The sequence below is a fragment of the Macaca thibetana genome, chromosome 4 (genome assembly GCF_024542745.1).
Source record: "Macaca thibetana thibetana isolate TM-01 chromosome 4, ASM2454274v1, whole genome shotgun sequence".
Classification (NCBI taxonomy): domain Eukaryota; kingdom Metazoa; phylum Chordata; class Mammalia; order Primates; family Cercopithecidae; genus Macaca; species Macaca thibetana.
The window spans coordinates 121500697-121524133 of record NC_065581.1 but is presented as its reverse complement, the minus strand read 5'-3'; the positions used below and the strand labels follow the sequence as shown (position 1 = coordinate 121524133).

The following is a 23437-nucleotide window of genomic DNA, read 5'->3' as shown; positions in this document are numbered from 1 at the left end:
TGAAGAAGACCTTGGTGAAGAAGAAAGGAGTCAGAAGTGAAAACAACTCAAAGATGAGGGAGAAGACGATGACCAAGTGGAATAATGTATTTTCAAAAATGCCTATTGTGATTTGTGTTTTTACCCATATCCCCTCTACCCTCATAATCCTGCCCCGAAACCTTTTTATTTTATTTTATTTTATTTTTGAAACAGGGTCTTGCTCTGTCACCCAGGCTGGAGTGCAGTGGTGTGATCATGGCTCACTGCAACCTCCGCCTCCAAGGTTCAAGCCGTCCTCCTGCCTCAGCCTGTTGAGTAGCTGGGACTACAGGTGCACGCCACCACCCTGGCTAATTTTTGCGTTTTTTGTAGAGATGGGATTTTGCCATGTTGCCCAGGATGGTCTTGAACTCCTGGGCTCAAGTGACCCCCGCAACTTGGCCTCCCAAAGTGCTGGCATTATAGGCATGATCCACCATGACCCGCTCCAAAACTTACTTTTTTCTTATTGTAACATTGCTATGGGAACAAGAGGGGAAAGGTGTACTGGGGGTTGCTGGAGGAGGGAAAGTGTGGGGGAATAAAATACTATTTTTATTTTTATTGTAAAAAAATTTGCATAAAGGAGACTTACGGGCCAAGGAAGGTCCTGGTTGAAGGAAGGAAAACATTTTGCTTTGCAGGGAGGATGAGTCTTCAGTAGAAAACAAAACAACAAGAACAACAACAAAGCATCCCCCAAACCAGCAAAAAAATGCCAATTTTAGCAAATTGCCCTACTACGTGTGTAGTTTTTAAGTAGATTTTCCTATATAAGGGAGACAAGGAAAGAAGCGAGTGGACAGCTGTGATGAAAGAGCCCAAGGAACTCCCCCGATAAGGCACTATCTCAGAGAAGGCGCTTCTTTGGGGGTCACTCAGTAAGACCTGGGAAGGTGAGAGGAAGGGGCCTCTTCTGCAGATGGTGGCCTGGAGGAGAAGCCCCTTTTCCACTGCAATAAGAGGAACGATGGGAAGAACGAGTGGGTATGTGTATTCAGTATCCATCGCTGTATGAAAAACTACCCTGCAGTGCAGCTGCTTAGGAAATACATTTATTGTTTCTGTGGGTCAGGAATCCAGGCACATTTAGCTGGGCCCTCTGGCTCAGTATCTCTCCCAGATTGCAATCAAGGTATGCGCCAGGGCTGCAGTCATCTCCTGGCTCTGCCGGGAGGAGCTGCGTCCAAGCTGACTTACATAGTTGTTGGCAGGGTTCCGTTTTCTGTGAGCTGTGGGACTGGGGACCTCAGTTCCCCATGGGCTGTTGTTTTGAAGCCCACCCTCAGTTTCTTGCCACGTGGGCCTCTCCATAGGGCAGCTCACAACATGGCCACTGTCTTCTCTCAGCATGAGCCAGAAAGCAAATCAAGAGAGGGATAGCAAGATGGGAGTCATGATCTTTCTGTAGCCTCGTCTCAAAAGTGATGTCCCATCCCTTTAGAAGGAAGTCACTTGGGGAGGGGCGCAGTGGCTCACGCCTGTAATCTCAGCACTTTGGGAGGCCGAGGCAGGCAGATCACAAGGTCAGGAGATCGAGACCATCCTGGCTAACATGCTGAAACGCTGTCTCTACTAAAAATACAAAAAATTAGCTGGGCATGATGGCACTCAGCGGTAATCCCAGCTACTTGGGAGGCTAAGGCAGGAGAATTGCTTGAACCCGGGAGGCGGAGGTTGCAGTGAGCTATCATACCGCTGCACTCCAGCCTGGGGACAGAGCAAGACTCCATCTCAAAAAAATAAAATAAAATAAAAGAAGAGAGTCACTTGGTCCAGGCCATCCCTAGTGTGGGTGGCTGAAGGAACGTGAAGATCAATGTCTCTGAAGACAAGAAGGTGAAATAATTGAGAGGCTCAGGTTTTGGATGGGCCACCCACGCAAATGAAGTGACCCAGAACGCTGAGGGAACCTGGGTGGAGGTAAACTGGGAGCTGGGTGCTCAAACTTCCAAGGTGGGAGAGGGAGAGACACGAGGTGTTGAGATTACAGAAGGGACTATTTCTGGCAACACAGCAGACCAGGTATCCTAAAAAGTCTTCCATTACAGAACACCTACAAATCAGGAGCTCAGAAACAGATATTTAAAGAGTCTTTAAATGTCTTTAATGTCTAGTAAATTAAATGTCTTTAAATGTCTAGTAAACATTTTGGAAAACTGTGGGAAATTCCTCAGGGCCAAAATCAGAGGGAGTTGGACACCAGGGTGATAAGCAGACACTGAAGGCAAGGCCAACCTCAGGGCTTGGCTCCATCTGCTAGAACTTTACCCTTGTTTTTGAGTCTCTGTGTGGACAGGGAATGAGGGTTACCTGGTTTCTGCTCCTCTGACTATGGCGTGGACTCTGTAGATGTCTGTAATTGACCGGGAGGTATGAAGATGACTGTATCAAGTTATCCTCCTGGCCAGGCGTGGTGGCTTATGCCTTTAATCCCAGCACTTTGGGAGGTCAAGACAAGGAAGGAGGTAAACGGACAGGTGTGATGGAAGAGCACAAGGAACCCATCAGTCAGGCATGATCTCAGAGAAGGTGCTTGCTTGGGGGTTATTCAATAAGACCTGGGAAGGTGAGAAGGGACCTTTTCTTCAGATGGTGGCCTGGAGGAGAAACTCTTTTTCCATTGAAACAAGAGAAATGGCAGGAAGGATGAATGGATATGTGTGTTAATTATCTATTGCTATATGACAAATACGGATCACTCGAGTCTAGGAGTTTGAGACCAGCCTGGGCAACATGATGAAACCCCGTCTCTACCAAAAAATACAAACATTAGCTGGACATGGTGGTGTGTGTCTATAATCCCAGCTAGTCAGGAGGGTGAGGCAGGAGGATCACCTGAGCCTAGGAAAGTCAAGGCTGCAGTGAGCCGTGATCACGCCACTGCACTCCAGCCTAGGTGACAGAATGAGGACCCTGTCCCCCTTCCCACCCCCAAAAAGAAAGAAAGTTATCCTGCCCTTACCTATGACGTAGATGAACCCAGTCTGATTTTTGCAGTTATACATGGGGATGGCAAAAGGCAGAATCCTGGGCATTGGCATGAAGGCCTTGGGTCTTAATGCCTAAGTGAGTCACATAAACCCTGGACAAAAGGCTGCACCCATCAATAAGAGGAAAAGCTAGAAACAAAAATCTATCACTCGCATAAAAATTCATAACCGTAGTCCACACCCTCATATAGGTTTGGCACTAGAATTTATACCACCTGTTTAGGTCTGTAAATGCCAAGCCAAACTAATAATTGAAAGTGGTTCTAGTTGGAGCACCATGGGGCACCCAGCACAATTCAGAGCAAATCGTTTTGGAAATAGAATCTCAGCCTGGGTTTCCTGCAGTTCCCATACATTGCTCAACTAAACATGAGTCCAGAAGTCAAAATTACAAAATACCCTAAGAAACAGGCCACAAGGAGAGGGAGTCATAAGGAAAATCAGATAAGAGAAAAATTAGGTTCTAAATTATCAGAGACAAGCAGGTTATCAGGAAGACAGGAAGCAGGTGATTTGACCCAATGACAGGTACCTGGAAACAGTTTGGCTGTTTAGTTATAAATCTTAAAAACTCTCATTCATTTTTATTTAGCAGTTTTATTTCTGCAACTTTTTTCCTGAAGAATGATCAGTTATGGATTTATAATGATATTCATCATAGTGTCATTTATAACATTAAAAAAAAAAAAACTTGGGAACAACCTTCATATCTAAGAATAGGGAAATGAATAAGCAAATGATAGAAATTATGGGATATTATTCATATTTGTAAACAGTTTTAATGACATGGGAATTTGTTTACAATATAATATTAAAGAATAAGAGCAAGATAAGAAAATGCTTTCTAAATGTGGCAGTATTTAGCTCTCCAAATTATTTAGCTAAACAAAACTATTTCATTCCTGTAGCATTCTGTTTAAAAAGGTATGTGATCTATTTGGCAGTGGAAAAAAGGGCATAAGAAAATTGATGGCTTTGTCAAGATTTTGTTGAGGGATTCAGTTGTATTGAAAGAAAAAAGCTACAGAGATTTTAAGTGTAAAAATATATAAATAATAGCTTTCACAAATAGAATTTAATTTCAAACTCCAAAGCACTTAAAACATGCAGTCACCATTCACATACTTTAATTAGAAACATCATACTGAGTCTTTCTATTTTGGATATGAAGACTTCTCAGAGAATTTAGAAGTTAGTTAAATTTCTATTCTTGTCTTTGAATGCAATGATGGGGTGACCATTCTTGCCATAATAGCCAGGATTTGGTATCTGTGAATTCACCATGAGCACAGTAGTGATAAAGAGCATTCCTCCACAATCTGTCCATTTCTGTGAATCCAGAAGATTGAGTCCCTTTTACTAAACTGTGATTTAGTGAATGAAAGCACTTATACTATGTGAGAATGGGTTACAGAGATGCGTGCTAGCAGCAATCCTCAGGTTGTTGCCCAGAACTGTCTACAATGACAATATGATCCCTTTCTCACTTTTATGATTAGTAAAAAATTGTTTATCCTCTCTCAAAGTTTACCCTAAAGTTGCTGATTGACACAATGCTATTTTTGTACTTAATCACAAAAGCAGAGAGTCTGACAAGAATTTGAAAAGGGGTGTATAGAATACAAATACTGTTGAACAGTGCAGCAACAGAGCTGTACAACACCTTTGTCTTGCTTGGAAGGCAGTGTGTCGGTATGGCAAGAGTGAGGGCTAAAGTAGAGACTGTATATATTATCTGCCTAATACTGTAATTTTCCCAGAACTGGTAGCTTGATTTTGCCAGTTATACACCCAAAGACTTTGGACACTGGTGTGGAAATATATTTGCTCACTACATGCTAGATGCCAGACTATCATTTGTTGATTGGTTCATTCATTGTTTGGAAAATACCTGGACTACTACAACAGGTGCCAGGCATCATACCCAGAGAGGGACCTAGCGTAAACAGAATTCATTCAAAGGAGGACTTCCAGGATTCTGAGAGGCCTAGATGGCTGGGATGGTGTCTTATTTATCTCTACACTTTCTCTTCCTAGCACTGTGTCTGGCACTCAGGATATTCATAATAAAAGTTTGATAAAACAATGGATTTACAAATGGTGGTTGAGGCTCTTTTACCCACTGGCAGGCTATCTTCCTGAAGTTTCCTATATCCCTGTCTGCCTATTAGCTGTGAATACCTCGTATGCCAGGATGTCCCACTACTGTGCTGTGCCAAACAGCTGTGACCCATTACCACCTCCCATGAAATACATTCTTTTTACCCTGCATCATGCTAAAGATGTTAACTCTTGACTGGAACTACTTCTTGGGGCTGTGGTTGTACTTTTGGAGGCCCGTCATGGACTGGGACCAGAACGGAGACTTGGATATGAACAGAGATCAATGGTCTAGAGACTTCATTTTGCATCTCCGAGTGCTGGATGAGGCATCCTGAGTCCCTCCACTGTACAAACAGGATTGGGCCCAGCTACTCGGGGGGACTGAACTTTCAAGGGAGGATCAAGTAGCCTCAGTTCTGGAGGAAAAAAAAAGATAAAGAGTGGAACAAACAGCACCTAATTTAAATAAGGCATCATATTCCCTATAGTCATGGCATCAGATGGCATTACCTGGAGAACCTAAGGTACACTGTCATTCAGCCTGGAAGACCTCAGAAGGTCCAAACTCAAGCCTGATGTATAGGATTTGATGTAACTATTCAACAAATGTTGGTCAAGTTCTACTACTTGTTTGTAAGAAATGAGCAAATGTGTATTGTCTATCAGTGCAGTGACCTCTTCACACACAAAACTTGGCCCAATGAGTGTCAGGCTCTGGGTAATCATTTTAGCCACTGCTGTCAAGAGGAGGGACAAATATAGGGTTAGAAGGAGTGACTGAACTGGGGCCAGAAGTTTCCTTCTTTGGGACCCAAGTAATGGGCAGGTAATAAAGACTAGGACTCAGGCACCAGGGAGGAGAAGAACATAAGGCTAGGAACCAGGGGAGGGAGAGAAGAGTTTCCCTGATGCTGGCATTCTCCTCTAAACACCAAGACCCTGGCTAGTCCTACCAAGATTAAAAAAAAAAAAAAGGCTACCTCCATAGGCTTGGCTGTCACAACTCAAGTTGTTGGGGGACACATGACTATGTAAGCAGCAATTACGGAGTTGTTAATGGGCAGGCCCAAGGCCTGGTAGTAGACCTGCACACCAAGGAGGAGCAGTGGAAGAGTCTAGCAGACTGCAGGGACAGAGAGTGGAGGCTCAGTGGGGTGGGGACCGCATCTGCACTGTGATGCAGCAAGAACATGGAGGAAGGGAATTTGAGGAAGAGAAGGTGCTGGAAACCCAGCTAAGAAGTCACTGTCAGGAAGCAGTTCTGTCCATTGGAGCAAGATTCCAGCTACTAGGAAGAGGCTGGAAGCAGAATTCCAGTCTCCAGGGAAAGACCGACTTGGCCAAGGCCAAATCTCAGTTAAAGTAGAAACTGAGATTCCAGGCAGCACAAGGACAACACATTGGAACTAGGAAACCTAGGTTTGCAGTTAACCTAGGGCTTCAGGAGTAAGGAGTTGGATTCAGAAACAGAGCTGCCAGTGCCTCATACCAAGCAGGAGGCCACACTGTGGCCCCGTAGCTCAGGGAACATACAGGAGTCTGATGGGGTCATCTTGGGAACACTGTGTTCTGAAAAAGACTAATTGGGACCAGAAAGCAAGTTCCATGAAGGCAGGGATCCTCCCTGGTTATCACCAGGCGTGGCACTTGATAGGTCCTCAAAAAATACTTGTGTGTGAATGAACTCTGTGAGCCATTTTGTCCCCCAACCCCTCAAAATGATGTGGAAGAATAAGACTTCTTAGGTAATTTCTGTTTCAAATTAGATTTGGCCGGAGAATTAATGTAGCACTGAATGTTTAAACGGGAAGTGGACAAGCCCAGCAGCAGGGGATTTTAAGCTGGGGCCGCTAGTGCTTCATGGCAGGGACACATTATTTTTCTTCTTTGAAACAAACCATAAACTTTGGAAACACATTATCATGTGCTTGGATGAGACCCTGGCCTTATGCATCATATTAAATGGAAGAGAAGTTTTTATCTCAGCAATTGAGATTTTTGTTATTGTTATTTTTTTCTGGTGGTAATTAGCTAGCAAATTCAGCTAATTACCACTCCTGGTCCACATCAACTGCATGAAGACAGACGATCATTTGCCATCGTGAAAAGACATGATAATTATTCTAAATGTTAAACCAAATTACTTGGCTGCAAGTGTAGAAAAAGAGAGAGAGAGAAGGAGAGAGAGGGTTATAACTAATAGTCCTGCTGTACAGCATTTGAGTGTTTATTTTATTTTTCTAAGAAACCATCACACTTTAATTTTTGGCAATGAAAGATGATATCAACATTCAAGTAACATTTACAGAGTATCTATGTGAAATCACATAGATAAATCTACAAATTATTTTTGTCCGTGGAATCAAAGGTTGATATAAGATAAATTATTGATGCAGGGCAGGCAAGTCCCAAAGTGGAGCTTAGCCCACGAGGGTTCTTGACTTTGCCCAGGAAAGAATTTAAAGGTAACCCCAAGGCAGAAGAGAACAGCGTTACTGAAGAGGCAGTGTTTCAGCTCTGTGACTGCTGCTGCAGAGCAGGCTACCCAGCAGGCAAAGTAGCAGCCCAGAACAGTTTTGCAGTCGTATTTATACCCAGTTTTAATTGCATGCAGATTAAAGGGCAGTTTATACAGAAATTCCTAGGGAAGAGGTAATAACTCCAGGGTCATTGGGTCACTGCCATGAAAAGGGGTGGTAACGCCCAGGTGTTGCCATGGTAACGGTAAACTGACATGGTACACTGGAGGGAATGTCTAATTGAAAACTGCCTCTGCCCTGCCCTATTTTAGCTAGTCCTCAATCTGGTCCAGTGTTCAAGCCCCAGACTTTGGAGTCGAGTCCCACCTCCTACCTCATTATGTTGTCCAAAGTTTTATATTAATAAAGACAATCTGATGTTATTTGTAACTTACCTCTCAGTAACATGAAATGGTTTGTGGCAGTGAACTATAATGGAATAACTGTGTCAAAAGTCTGTTAGCTCCTCATGTAAGATTAGATTAACCCTTTTCCTGTTTAGGAAAAAAAGGTGCAGCTCACTGCCAGTGTTCATTTAATTTTACATAAACACGCTCTTTGAGGCTGAAGCAAATCTCCTGATTTTCAATCTGAACATAGAATATAAAAACTGTTCTTGGAGTTATTTCTAGACAGAACTAACATCAGAATCATCTGAATCATCAGAATAATCTATTTTGGAAAAACTAGATTCATCAAATGAATATTCGGCCAACAACTGTTCGAGAATGATGTTAACATCAGTCATAGACATGAGAATGCTACGTTTTCTAGGATTTGACATTTTCAGCAATCGAGAATTACTACATTTTGTAAATGGAAATACCACTACTAAAAACAGACTGTTATAAATAGAATAATGTCTTTTTTTCCAAAGTCAATATACTAGAGCAGTGCAATAATAATAATACAAGCAAGATATTTAGTGGCAGAGTTATCTTGGAGCAAACACTGCAGCCGCAAGCACTGCCAGTGAGTATTCTTGGGGCAAATGGAATGATTAGGTCCAGAGTTTGTTGAGAAAAAAGGTGAGATACTTTTTTGTGGTCATATTCAAAAAATGAGTGAGATATTTAAAGATAAAAGTTTTCTGTTTTGAAATTGAGCCTCACTATTCTTTCATCCATCCCATGGGAACTGCACCTGAAGGGTCATTAAAAGTAAAATATTGGCCGGGCGCGGTGGCTCATACCTGTAATCCCAGCACTTTGGGAGGCCGAGATGGGTGGATCACCTGTGGTCGGGAGTTAGAGACCAGCCTGACCACCATGGAGAAACCCTGTCTCTACTAAAAATACAAAATCAGCCGGGCGTGGTGGCGCATGCCTGTGATCCCAGCTACTTGAGAGGCTGAAGCAAAAGAATCACTTGAACCCAGGAGGGGGAGTTTGCAGTGAGTCGAGATCGCACCATTGCACTCCAACCTGACAACAAGAGCGAAACTCTGTCTCAGAAATAAAATAAAATAAAATAAAATAAAATAAAATAAAATAAAATAAATTTGTCTAATGCTCAGCACAAATTCTAAATATTACTGGCAGTGAAAGATCTTCTAAAGTCTTTTTATACTTAAGATCATTGATCCTACACAAGTAGACAGAATTACAGAATCCCAATTTAAGAGGGTTCTGGCATTGACAAATACGGAAAGATTTTCCCTAGCTATAAGGTGGTACTTAGTAACTCCACTATGTTGTGAGTAGAAATATGAGTGTCTATGAGTACTAAACGTTATGATATCGGAGAAACAAACCTCATTGGCTTGGTCATTCAATCATCTTCAAATTTTTGAAAACATTTTCTTTTTAGAAAATGGAACCATTTTTTTCCCCAAATTTTACAGAAGCCCAACATGCAAAACTGATCAAAGTAGAGCTGCTTTGATTAAAAGATCTGAACATTCTCAAAGTGTGTGAGTGACTCTCCACATAAACCTCTGAGACACCACCAGTGTCACTAGGGTCTTGCAGAGCAGAGTTTGAAAACCAGATGTCCCAAATGTCAGTCCTGAGAGTAAGGTTTTCTCAGAATCTACCCAAAGAAAGCAGGAAGAATGTAATAAAGATAAATGTAAGAGTTCATGAAATAGAAAACAACTATATGAGGATCAACGAAACTAAAAGTCAGTTCTATGAAAAGACTGATGAAAATGACACACCTGGGAATATCTATAAGAGAGAAGAAAGCACAAAAAAAAATTAGAAATAAAAAGGAACATACCTGTAGAAGTTGTAGAGATTAAAAGGCAGCAAGAAGATATTATAAACAATTTGATATCTATAAATTTGAAAACAGATGAAATGTACATATTCCTAAAAAATACAGCTTACTGAAACTGGCTTATGACAAAATAAAAAATTAAAAAGACCTGTAACTATTAGCTAATTTGAATCAATGATCAAATGCTTCATAAGACTCGGAAGATTTTATGAGTTCAATTCAACCTTCAAGGATAAATCATTCTTACCCTATGAGTTTGCTAGAGCTGCCATAACAAAATGCCACAGATTGGGTGGCTTAAATAACAGAAATTTATTTTCTCACAGCTCTGGAGGCTGGAAGTCCAAGATCAAGGTGTTAGCAGGTATGGTCTCTTCCTAGGTACCTCTCCTTGGCTTGCAGATGACTGCTGACATGGTTTGGATTTGTGTCCCACCCGAATGTCCAGTTGTAATCCCCAATGTTGGAGGAGGGGGCTGGTGGGAGGTGATTGGATCATGGGGGTGGATTTTCCCACTTGCTGTTCTCATGATAGTGAGTGACTTCTCACAAGATCTGGTTGTTTAAAAGTGTGTAGCACCTCCCCCTTTCCTCTCCTCCTCCTGCTCCAGCTATGTAAGACGTACCTGCTTCCTCTTTGTCTTTTGCCATGATTGCAAGTTTCCTGAGGCCTCCCTAGTCATGCTTCCTGTACACCCTGTGGAACCATGAGCCAAGGAAACCTTTTTTCTTTATAAATTACCCCGTCTCAGGTAGTTCTTTCTAGCAATGCGAGAACAGAGTAATACAGCTGCTATCTTGTATCCTCAGGTGGTCTTTTCTCTGTGTATTCACTTCTCGTGTCTCTGTGTCCAAATTTCCTCTTCTTATATGAACACCAGTCAGATTGGAGTGGGGCCTACTCTAACAGCCTCATTTTAATGCCATCATCTCTTTTAAAGGCCCTGTCTCCAAATATAGTCACATTTCAAGGTCCTGGAAGTCAGGATTTCGACATATAAATTTAGGGGAGGGGACACAATTCAGTCCATGGCACTGATCTTATGCAAACTATTTCATATTACAGAAAATAACGACACACATCCCAGCTCATTCTAGAACCAGGCAAGGATAATAGGAGAAGGGAAAATGGCAGACTAATCTCAGTTATCAAGGTAGATGGCAAATTCCTAAACAAAATGTAACCTAACCCAGCAATGTGTCTAAAAATATAAGGATCATGCCCAGGTTGAATTTATTACAGAATATTACAGTCACGAAAACTCTGTGCTCAGCAATTAAAACTCATGGTAGTAGAGTTTAAAATCTGTTAGTTTACTGGTTCTTAGTGATAAAAGAAAAGTTTACTTACTTAAAAATAAATTTGATTTATGTAAGATTGGAATTTTAGGTGGTCTTACATTCATTAAAATCTACGTATTTTTATAAAATGGATTTTTGGTTGGTATTTGCCCCATATTTGGTCTTCCAGTCAGTAAAACTTTTCATGTGCTGCAGATGAATTTTAGGAATTCACCACCATGAAGCTGGAGGACCCACATTCATAAAAACATCGCAGAGTTTCATGCAAGGCCTAATGAGCTTCTGGAATTGTTCAGAGGAGAATGTCAGTCTGTGACTTCAAATGTGCTTTTACAGAAAATGTCTGTCAGCCTGTGGTTGCTTAAATCTGTTATTTTAAGACACTCATCAGGAGGAACATAGCATTTCACCTCCTCCATGCTGTTTACATGACTTAATGTAAGATCAGTGTTAGAAAGCTAATTACAGCATCCTAGATTGAACAGTAATTAGGCATTTGCGATCACAAGTGGGTGCTACTGAAAAACAGAAAGGAAGAAAACACCAAACGAACACCATTCAGTGAAATTTTTAGGTTTAAATATCACTCCAGGAGTTCAATGGCTTTCTTTCTTTCTATCTCTCTATGTACAGGAACACGCCGTCTTAGATGTTATATCTGAAGATCTAAGAAAGAAAAGTCCTTATGTCTTAGTAGCTGAATTTCTGTGGTAAGGAAGTTCAGGCCTCTAGACCCTTCCATTGAAGGGTCTATTATGATGCCTTCCTGTGGATGGATTAATTTTGCCCTGTTGTATGGCCTCAGCCCATTCCCCACCCCAGTGACAATCTTGCCAGCACATGCTGCATGTCACAAGATAGACTGACTGAGACCACAAATGAAGCAGAACAAATCCATACCCACTACCATGAAAACTCAATGTGTATATCCTACTGACAGTGGGCTAAGTGGAATTGTGCTTGTATAAAAAGGACAGCATTCCTTATGATAATTTTATGTAAGTATTTGAGACAATATTTTGAAATATTAGCCGTTTTTTTTTTTTTTTTCTGTAATTCTTTGTGCCTTATGATGCTTCCTTTTGCCCCATCAGCTGAGACATTCCACGTTCATTTGCTTAGGAAAGCGTGACAGAGCTGAAGGCAGAGAACAATGAAGTCAGCTCCTGACTTTTGAATTTCAAAAGCGTAGGCCAGGCATAAGATAAAAGACTGGGAATAATTCTTTAGAGATAAGCGTGGAGGTGGGCCATTCCAGGGTACATTTAGGACACTCTGGAATGACCCTGCATCAAGCATGTTGAGAAAGAAACTTCCTATTTTTCTCTAGGTGTTCCAGGTAGGTGGCCAAGGAGAGTGTCACCAAGTTCCCTATTCCACAGCTTGGCACAGGAGCAGAGAAAGAGCATGTGAGACCAGGAGGGCACTAAGGTGGTCTTTTCCCAGCCTGGGGTTACATGAGAGCAGCAGAATGTTTCTAAGAGCAGCATGAACACAGCCCAGAGAGGCTGCAGACCTGTGATGGCTGTGAATTCAGGAAGGAGGCATGACACAACAGTGACCTCCGTGAACCTGTTGCCTAGGGCTGTGAAGACCAAAGGGGATTGAGGACATCTCAGAGAATTCCAGTGGCGATAGATGACGATCCCAATGCTGCACTGACGTGGACATAAGGGGCCTCCCTGCTCTGGGCGCCACCTTGGCCTCTTCCAATTATCCATCTCTCCCAGGGCAGGGAATGTGGAGCCACCTGGAGCCCAGATGTCCTTTCCTATGCCATATTTTGGTTACTTTAGGCCTTAGAATTCCTGGCCCAAACAGGGAATTTGTCCACTTCCAGGTTTTCCTGGGGCCACTTCCCTAGATCTATTTTTTAGGAGATTGAAGGCAGGTTTACTTCTGGTCTTCCTAGACATGAGAGTTAGCCTGGGCATGACTGTTTGTGGGGTGTGTTGACAGAAGTGCATTTCTGGATATGAGAGCTGCATGCAGACTCTGACACAATGGGACAGACCTGGGGGTGCTCAGAGGAGTGGGCGCTTCAGGCCAGGAGGCAACTCTCTCAGTGCCACCATGTTCCAGATCATTATGAAAGTGTATTGGTTAAGGTTGGAGGATAGAACATATGGTAACTAATAGTTTGTTAGCTTGATTTACAGCTTTTAAATATTCAGGCATATGGGATGGGGGCTTCCATTTGTGCACTTGCCCCAGTCCCTACAAATGTAATGGGCAGGCTTGGATAACACCAATGATAAGATGAACCATCCTCTCCATTCAGATCCCCTACATGTTTGCTATTGTTTAGTAAGTTTTCTAGAGCTTTACCCAATGCCAGGAAAAGGTAAACATAAGAAGAGGTAGGTAACCCCAATTAACTGAGATTTTTCCATCCAAAGCCTTGGTAAAATCCTCATTCCAAGATATCGCAGTCACACTAGTACTTGTGCTCCAGGGGGAGCTATTCACATCGACTAATACTCCATAGGGGCCATTCCCTTGATTTCGTCACTCATCCTCTTTCTGGTCATTTTTTTAATGCTCTTTCCATTAACCTAGTAATGTCCTTCCCTCTGTCTGTCCATCTCATCTATAAAGCCATTTTTAGGGCTTATGTTTAGGCTATGCATATATGAAGCATAAATGAATTTCCTACTTAGACTTGGGTTCCATCTCCAATTCATTCCAAATTCGTTGTCTACGTTACACAAATTAGCTATTGTTAAGAATCCCGACCTTGGGCTGGGCACAGTGGTTTATGCCTGTAATCCCAGCACTTCAGGAGGCCAAGGCGAGCAGATTACTTGAGCCTAGGAGTTTGAGACCCAGGCTGCAAAATGGCAAATCCCTGTCTCTACAAAAAATAAAAAGGCCGGGCGCAGTGGCTCACGCCTGTAATCCCAGCACTTTGGGAGGCCGAGGTGGGCGGATCACGAGGTCAGGATATCGAGACCATCCTGGCTAACAGGGTGAAACCCCATCTCTACTAAAAACACAAACAATTAGCCAGGCGTGGTGGTGGGCACCCGTAGTCCCAGCTACGAGGGGCAGGAGAATGGCGTGAACCCAGGAGGCGGAGTTTGCAGTAAGCTGAGATTGAGCCACTGCCCTCCAGCCTGGGCGACAGAGCAAGACTCCGTCTCTAAATAAATAAATAAATAAATAAATAAATAAATAAAGCCAGGCATGGTGACACACATCTATAGTCCTAGCTACTCGTGAGAGTGAGGTGGGAGGATCGCTTGAGCCTGGAAAGTCGATACTACAGTAAGCTGAGATCATGCCACTGCACCTGTACTCTGGCCTGGGTGACAGAGCAAGACCCTGCCTCAAGAAAAAAAAAAAAAAAAAAAAAAAGAACCCCCATGAGATTATCTATTTGAAAGGAAAAATTCCATTTCACATCTAAACTCATTGAACAGGTATTTATTGAACATCTGCTAGGCATCAGGTTGTGTGGTTGTGTATTAGATGCTGGGAATTCAAAGCAAATTATGGCCCTGTCCTCATTGGAAGTCCTGTGGGGGCTGCAGAGCAGTGGCCGTACAGTTGCTATGCCTTATGGTAAGTGGGTAAGTGTTAGGGTGATGGAAGGTCAGGATCTCAAGGAGGAAACACAGGGGATGTCTAACTGGTCTCGGTAGGCCAGAGAAGACTTTCTAGACAAAAGGTATCTCAGCTGAAACTGGAAGGATGTTTCTTGGAGATTATTGGCATATCTTCATTTCTGCTTCAAATAGTTACAGGAGAGACTCTTAGTTCAGCATTAACAGCACAGCAAGTTTATTTTGGGGTTAAGTGTACATATTCTTTTCATATCTTGAATGAACATTCATTCAAAAGCCAAATGATAGAAATTTTGGTTAAGCAATTTAAGTAAAACCTAATTTTATCTATAGAAGTCCTATAGAAGTTCTTCAGAATTTTGTTTATCTTCAGAGCTAGAAGATCTATAAATGTAGATCACTGAAATATTTATAAGATGATTCCCACATTATCTGATTAAATTATTGATTCATTTAAACATTGAATGCCCACGAGGAGCTTATAGGGAGCTAGTGGATGTGTTAGGCCCTGTACGGAACAACTTCCTCTATGTTATCTCACTTCAAAAATACAAACGTGACATACAAGTTCTATGATAATAGCAACCATTTCTCCATGCTCTTGTATTTGACAATATTCTAATGCATACTTTTTCTCTGCTGTCCCTACTGTGGATGTAAGGCTCTAAAGTAGCCCTAGTTTTTTAAAAGAATAATCCACTTGTCTGTTTTTATCCATGTTACAGATTGAGCATCCCTGATCTGAAAATCTGAAATGTGAAATGCTCCAAAATCTGAAACTTTTTGAGAACCGATATGAAATAGTGATACCATTGTTTTCAGACGGTTCAATATACACAAACTTTGTTTCATGCACAAAACTATTAAAAATGTTGAATAAAATTACCATCAGGCTACAGGTATAAGGTGTATATGAAACATAAATGAATTTCCTGTTTAGACTTGGGTCCCATCCCCAAGAGATCTCATTATGTCTGGTCCCAAACATTTTGAATAAGGGACAATTGACCTGTACTGTGAAGGAAAACCATTGACACTGCATTTGTATTATCCCCCCGCCACACTATGACGTCTCAGATCAGGGTCTTGATCACTGTTGAGTCCCTACCGCTCTGCCCAATGCCTGGCTTATGCCAGTGCTCAGTGAGTGTCAGTGGAATGAATTTGTTCAGCAAAATAGTGTGTTTGACAGCTGTTCACCTGAAAAACCATTAAAGGCTAAATTACTTGTGTTGAGAACCAATGAAAGTATTCTGGTGGAATATGGAAACAATCTACAGTGGTTGGTGGAGATCGAGCACCACTCCTCCTCTACTGAATGAAAACGGTATTGCTGCTACTGGAGGGGAAGTGAGGTAGGGAATTCCGCTGATCTGATTATGGTCCAGGGAGCAAGCCCACGCTTCTGCCTCGGTGCTGGCCTTGGCCTACACCTAGCCAGTCGTACATGGGCTTCCTCCAGAGTTTGCCGTCCATGGATCTGCAATCAACAGCCTGAGCTACAGAGACTGGGTTGGAGCCGCTACCAAGTGCTTGGCCCTGTTTTGCTCTCATTAACCAGGTCAGAATTGCTGGCTGCCGTTGCCGTCAGGTGGGGTGAGTCAGGTCTGTGGGGATGTTTGACATCATAGGGGCCCTCTTGTTCTAATCAGCTTGTTTTAGCAGAGCTCCTTTGTATAAACACATCAGCTGAGGGAAGCTCTGAAATAAAGACTGTTACATAATGATTTTATGAATAACATACAGCTTCCTAAAATCGGTCTTTTTCTGTTATATCTTCAAACCAGGTTTTAGAAGCAAGACAATTTTAGATTCTTATAGTAAGGACAAATTTAGACACTTTCATAAGGTGTGACGCATTTGATTCAAAATATAGATGGACAAGAAAAGATTTTGCTTATTAATAAGTCCAATTAGAGGGTGGGCACTAAAATATATATGAACAAAGGTAAGTATGTCAAATGACACACTAAAGGCTAATTAGGTAAAGGGAGAAGTGTACATGACATGTTTCTGATTTTCTAGCTTTTTAACAGTAAAGGTAACTTTATTTCCAGCATTCGACCAAAATGCAGAGCTTTGGGCCACATTTACTTGGCTCCAGGGAAGTTTTTCAACTCTGTTGAAGCAGGGCAGGTAAGGCCTGGGTCATGAGAATTCTGTAGTGCTAAATGCATTTGGAGCTTAATTATTTAAATGTTTCCAGACTCAAATGACTGATGAGCTAAGATATTTTTAATTCAGACTTTCAAGAGCAAGCTATAAGGTGTGTCTTGATAAATCGATGCTCACTTGAAGTTCCATGCCATGTATGTTATTTCAATAGCCACATTTTAAATGACAAATTTAAAATTGTATCCAAATTTCAAGGGAACAGAGTCCTACATTAGTTCCAGTACCCAGTGAAAGCTTTCGTGAAGAGGACTAGAGGTGGTTTTGTTGTTGTTTTTAAAGACAGAAAAAAATGCTGTTAGAATAAAAATAAAGAATGTTACCAGAAGGTTTTACTTAATTTAGCTTTCCAAAGATAAACACACTGGTGAATCATTACATGCTGATGGTGCTATTTTAACATTAATCCTGTAACCTTTTCCTTCACCCTTCCTGTCTACTGAGTGGGTGGGTTACAGGTAGAGTCACTTAGGGAAAAGTTTGTTCCTTTTTAGGTTTTCTATGGTTCAAACTATTTCTTGTATAAGCACTATCTGCTGGAGGCTCTTAAAATAGTACTTTAAAGAATGAGAGAATACATGAGAATGATTCAGTTTATGGAGATTCTATAAATTTAGATAATTTACTAATCATTATGCTTATTAAGCAACTTAACGATCTCAAATGAATTACAGATATTTTATAGCACTATTCACATGTTAATTGAATCTTGATCCTCAGGCCTGCAAAACTGGCCATGGAAAATATTTTTGTTGTCCCCAGCAAGCCAGATCTGTGAGTCCCTTTATTCCTCTAGGTCTTCATTTGGTGTCTTTCTAGCACATGTTCTGTTTTCCAAGTTGGGAGCAGCTAAAGCGGGTCATCCCTTCTCAGAAGGTTTATTCCTTGGTGGTGATCTTGTTATTGAGGCTCACATTTACCTGAACTGCATTAGGAGAGAGACACTCTTACTTATATTTGCATCCCCAGATTGTTAGCAGGGTATTAAGTAATAAATGCTTAACAGCCAATATTTTTGAGTGGATAATATAGTAGGTTTACGGCAAGTGAATGTTTTTGAAAACACCAAAACTCCGTGTAAGAATCACAGTATCAGGCCCTGCACTGGGGCTCATGCCTGTAATCCCAGCATTATGGGGTGCCAAGGTGGGAGGATCACGTGAGCCTAGTAGTTTGAGATCAGCCTGGGCAACATAGTGAGACCCCATCTTTACTAAAAATAAAAAAGTTAGCTGGCCGTGGTGGTTGTGTGACGGTAGTCCCAGCTACTTGGGAGGCTAAGGCAGGAGGATCCCTTAAGCCCAGGCTAAGGCAGGAGGATCCCTTAAGCCCACAGTTCACTGCAGTGAACTGTGATCATGCCACAGCATTCCAGCTTGAGTGACAGAGTGAGACCTCATCTCAAAAAATAAAAAATAAAAATAAAAATAAAAAGAATCATGGCATCCAACTCTGAGGCTGTTGCTAGGTCTCTGCAGCCCTTGCTGAAAGTCCTGTGAACTTACTTGCTGGCCGGCGGCCCCCTCTGCCTTCTGCCTGTGTCTTGCAACAGCCCTATTGCTGCCAGCAGAGCCCTCCTGCCTCCTTCCCTCCTGCGTTTCTGCTCCCAGTATGCATATCAAGGTCACATTCTTCTGCTCTACACTCTGGATCTTTCTACCCTTGGCATGTATTTTCTCCTCTGTGTTCTCACGCTCCATACTGTGGAAGAACACATTCTCTCGGGAAAACCCATTGTAGGGAGGGACAGGAATGACTTCCAGGAAGATAGTTGCTCAACCTAGTCTCCAAGAAATGAAAGATATACCATTCGTGAGCTGCTTGCTGTCCCTCCCTTGAAGGAATATTGATATGGTCTCGGGTATCTCAGTGGTTTTGCTTTTTCGCCTTGAGCATTTGTACAGAAACATAATACTGGCTTCCAGGTAAGTAGTAAAGACCTCATGCATGTTCGTTAAATGATTAAAGGTGATTTCTTTTATTCCACATATCATCCTCTACCCACAGACCATCGTAAAAACAAAGTGAAATCCCTACTCTCCACAACCCACATGCCAAATGTGAGCAAACATGTTTGGAATAAGGTGTATTACATATGTCATCTTTGCGGAGTTCAGTTGTAATTTTTCCGGGGTGTTGGGTTCCTCTTCTGCTATCTGTTTTTCCTGATGGGAGCCAGTGATAAAGGGATTAAGGAGATTTGATTCCCCCATCCCCCTTCAAACAACACATGGTTCCATTTGTGTTCTAGCATAGAGGGTTTCAAAGTCTTTATTCAGCATTGACCTAAACATTTTTTCATTTAAGCCACTGAACATGCTGGACCCAGACTTTGAAATGCCATACAGAGCTAGATTATTGGAAATACCCCAGGTCCATTATATTGACATTCTTTTTTTATAATTTCTCTACTATTTTATCCTGCAAAAATTCCCTTCCATTACCTGCTCAAAGCCCACCACTGGTGCCCTTCCTGTTGGTCCTCCTACTACCTGCCATATTTTCTACCTGTTACTCAGCACGCAAGACCTCAGGTGCACCTATGGAAGCAGCAGTGGGGGCTTTGCCTGTTTCTAAGCCTGCTCCTGGGGAGAGGGAAGTTTAATTAAGATGACTTGATGACATGTAGTTTGCTAAGACAGTGATGATATAGGAGGTCGAGGAAGGTGCCCCCCCCCCGCCAAAAAAGCAAAAGAACCACATCTTAACCCCTTAAACCTGTGAATATGTTACTTTACATGGCAAAAAGGACTTTGCAGATGTGAAGACATTAAGGATGTTGACTTAATGATCCTGAGAGAAATGATCCTAGATTATTTGGCTGGGCTCAGTGTAATCACAGGAGTCCTTATCAGAGGGACAAGAAGGTCAAAGAGGTGAAGGCAATGTGATGATGAAGGCAAATTTTGGAGCAATGAGGCTGTAACCAAGGAATGCAACTGAGCCTAGGAGGTGGAAGAGACCAAGCCAGAGCCTCCAGGAAGAATGCAGCCCTTCAGAACACCTTGATTTGAGCCCTATAAGATAAGACTAATTTTAGATTTCTGACCCAGAACCATCAGAGTAAATTTGGGCTGTTTTAATCCACTAAATTGGTGGTAATTTGTTACAGTAGCAACAGGAAACTAACACTGATGAAAAGACAATAGGAAAGGAAAGTAAAAGCAAAAGTCTGAGCCAGGGAGAGATCACAGTCATCTGATGGCAAAGCACTTCTCTAAGAACAACCACATGGCTTCCGCTTCCTGGCCCGTGTCCCTGTGGTTATGTTAGAACCTGGTTAACCTTGACTGTTATCCAGTGCCTTTCCTGGCTTTGTCCTTCATATCAGATACAGATGTTTTATCTCCTTTTTCTGTGGCTCCCAGGAATTTTCTATAACCCCCATGGAGGAATCACTAGACCTCATGTCTCAAAGACTAGCTAAATGTTTGCTGTGGTCCTGACAAGTCCATCTAGAGCCATTTAAATGGCTGGCATTAATGCTTTCTGTTATCTGTTCCAGGTTTAGTGGTGTGAATAGTAAACATAGCAGATTAGTCCTTTGTAATTAAACTTAGATAACATCTCACCCCTGACTCTTTTAGAACAATGATGGTAGTGGGAGGAGTCAGAGAGCTGAGTCCCCAGTTAAATCAGTCAGGCATTTATTGATGACCCTCTAGGTACTCAGCACTTTTCTCTAGGTGTCCTAAGCTGATCTGAAAGATTGGGGTCACCTCCAATTCTTTTTTCAATGAATGCCTGGATAAGGAGATAAAAGCAGAATGGTGAAAAAGAATCATTCTCCCAATTAATCTGAAGCCTATGTGTTAATACCTTAAAAAAAAATAAAACTACTAGATGGCAAGTATACTTTGGTAGGAGAAAACTAAACTTTCATTAGGCTGTTTAAGGAGATCAGGCAGAAATTGATTCATGAGAGAAAAAAGTAACACATGCTTTTTAGGCATTTTTAGGAATTTTGGCTCTGCCTGGACTACACTGTTTATTGATTCATCCATCACTTATCTGGTCATGTATTCATTCTAAAAACAATTGTTGAGCACTCAGTAGTGTTCTAGGAGCTATGAGGAAGACCTTGACAAGATTTCTACATCTTTCATGGAAGCAATCAATACATATTTGATAAGAAGTAACCCAACTTAACAAATGTCTTATTACTAAAGAAATGCTTATTAATTTAAATTTAAGTCAAGCAGAGCCTAGAATACTTGTTTGATGAATCCCAAACAGCCTATGAAGGAAATTTTGTGAGTTGCAAAGGGTACTTCCCTTGCCAGCCTATAAGAACAGCTCATTAAGATCCAGCCTATACCTTTCCCCCTTTCTATGCTGTATTAAGATATTACCACCCTTTCTTTATAGAATCATGAGTCTGCAAGGGATTTGAGAGGTCAGCAGTCCATTCTGCAGACTTGGGCACAAATGCTTTCGGGAGCCAGGCAGGCCATGTAAGTGTGTGTAGCTCAATGTGAGACAATTGGGAGTGGTGGAAACTTTGGCAAACTCAGAACAGATGCCTTGTCTAAAGCTTTCAAGGTTTGGCCTAGCCAAATGATCATGTCAGTGGGCTGGATTTGATTAGACTACCAGTTGGCAGCTCATGATTGCTCATCTGAGAAAACAGTAGTCTGACCCTTTCTTAAAGTCTACTAGAGAGAATCACCTTTTTGATTATGGATAGCAGGCTGCCCCCAGTCCAGCCGGCACGAGCCTGCCAACCACGTCATTGGAGGGGAACTTGCCATCTTGTTAGGATGGGTACCCATCATACTTCCAAGTAACTGATAGCTTGTGGAGAGAACTTGTGCAAGTTGCATATTCCTGGAGCAGCTTCTCTGAACCAGTTTTTTCCTTTGTTTGCTGGTTTTGTAACAATAGATTCATCCATAAGCAGCTGTAACTGCCCTTTAAGCAACAGGCTACCCTTTTGGCTGATCGATATGGTCAGAAGTCCTTTATTGCCAATAGTCAGCACCATGCCAAATGGATGCCTTCCTCTGCATTCCAGTGACCTGGTGGCATTGCTGCCAACTCAATAATTTTTTGAGCATTGGCCATAATAAAGTATATGTAAATTTCTTGAAAACTATTTTTTAAAATCCTTGAAGTGATAAATAGATTGAGCTAAACAGTGGTAATCATATATCACTCTGCTTTGATTTACAGATTTATAATTTAGTCTTCCTTCAGAAATAATTTTTTAAATGCAGCCATCTCCTGGAATTTAGAAAGAGGCCCGTATCTCAATGCCTTTTACAGGTAGAAATTCTACCATGTTTATTTTCATACCAAGACTATTGAGTGCTATTGAGGGCGAAGTGATTGTTTTGTTTAGTTTTGCCAAGGCAAAAGAATAGCTTTAAACATTTCATTAGTCAAATTGAGACAGAAGCCTGAAGCTTTAAAAGAAATTATGCTTTTGCATTGAAATTAGGAGTTCAATAAAATTAGATTCTATAAAAAGAAGTTGGGCCTATACCTTGAGCCTGGCCATTCCTGGTAAATATTATACAATGAAGAGGTGACACATGAACATGCTACAATACAAAAGACTTGAGTTTGAATCCAGATCTATCATTTGTGCATCTTGAGGCACATTTCTTAAGCTCTCCAAGCCTTAGTTTCTTCATCTATAAAATGGGAATAATAATAGTACCAAACTCATTCTTGCCGTTAGGTTTAAATGAAATAAATGCATAAAGAAAGTATTAGGCACCATGCCTGGTAAATAGTCAATGTTCAAAAAATGAAAGCTGCTACTGTGGTCTCTGGCCTGAGACTCAGATATAGGTGTCAGTTCTGGGTTCCAATTCTGGAAGAGAAGGAAGAAAGCCCAGAATCTTCGTTGAGAAAATCAGAATCTTCTGGAAAAAAAAGGCCGTCTTGGGATGGCCTTTAGATCTGTACAGGTTGCTAGTCAAAGAGTCTGATGAATTGATTTTCACTGCAATGGCCAGAGCTTCCCCAACATATTTTTGCAGGGCCAGGCCTATGCTGAGCCTCCTTCTCAGAGGGCTGCTTGCAGGGTTTTGTAGGAGTACAATGCTGGGGCTAAGGCACACTAGACTGACGCCTAAGAAATCTCATTTAGATGTCAGAATTTGCTTCCTAGGCACTCTTGGGTTAACTGGTTTTATTAGAAAAGCTAAACATACTTCATATATTGGGGAACCCTCTCTCTATGACTTTGGCAGAGTTCTTTTTATGCTTTTCATGGAGATAGGCTTTTCAGTTTTCCAGCCACCAGGGCGTTCACTCTGAGATTCATTGCTGAGTAAGTGCCATCCATGTGGACTCCTGGGTCCCAGATGAGCCTTTGTTTTCTCTCATTCTTCTGCATTGTTACTGTAAGAGAAATACATTCCCGGGCTTTTTATGTATTAGCAGTCTTAAAATATTTTGGAATTCAACTCATGCCTTCATTTTCAGTGGAAGGTCTTTTTTGTTTGTTTGCTTGTTTGTTGTTTTAATTTTTAATTATTATTGATACATAATAATTACACATATGGATTACATCTGATATTTTGATGCAATC

General features: G+C 41.6%; 1 protein-coding gene across 1 annotated transcript in view; it reads left to right on the top strand.

The window, feature by feature from the left end:
- The window catches only part of LTV1 (LTV1 ribosome biogenesis factor), a 387175-nt gene that overhangs the window by 94207 nt on the left and 269531 nt on the right, over nt 1-23437 (top strand). The window lies entirely within an intron of this gene.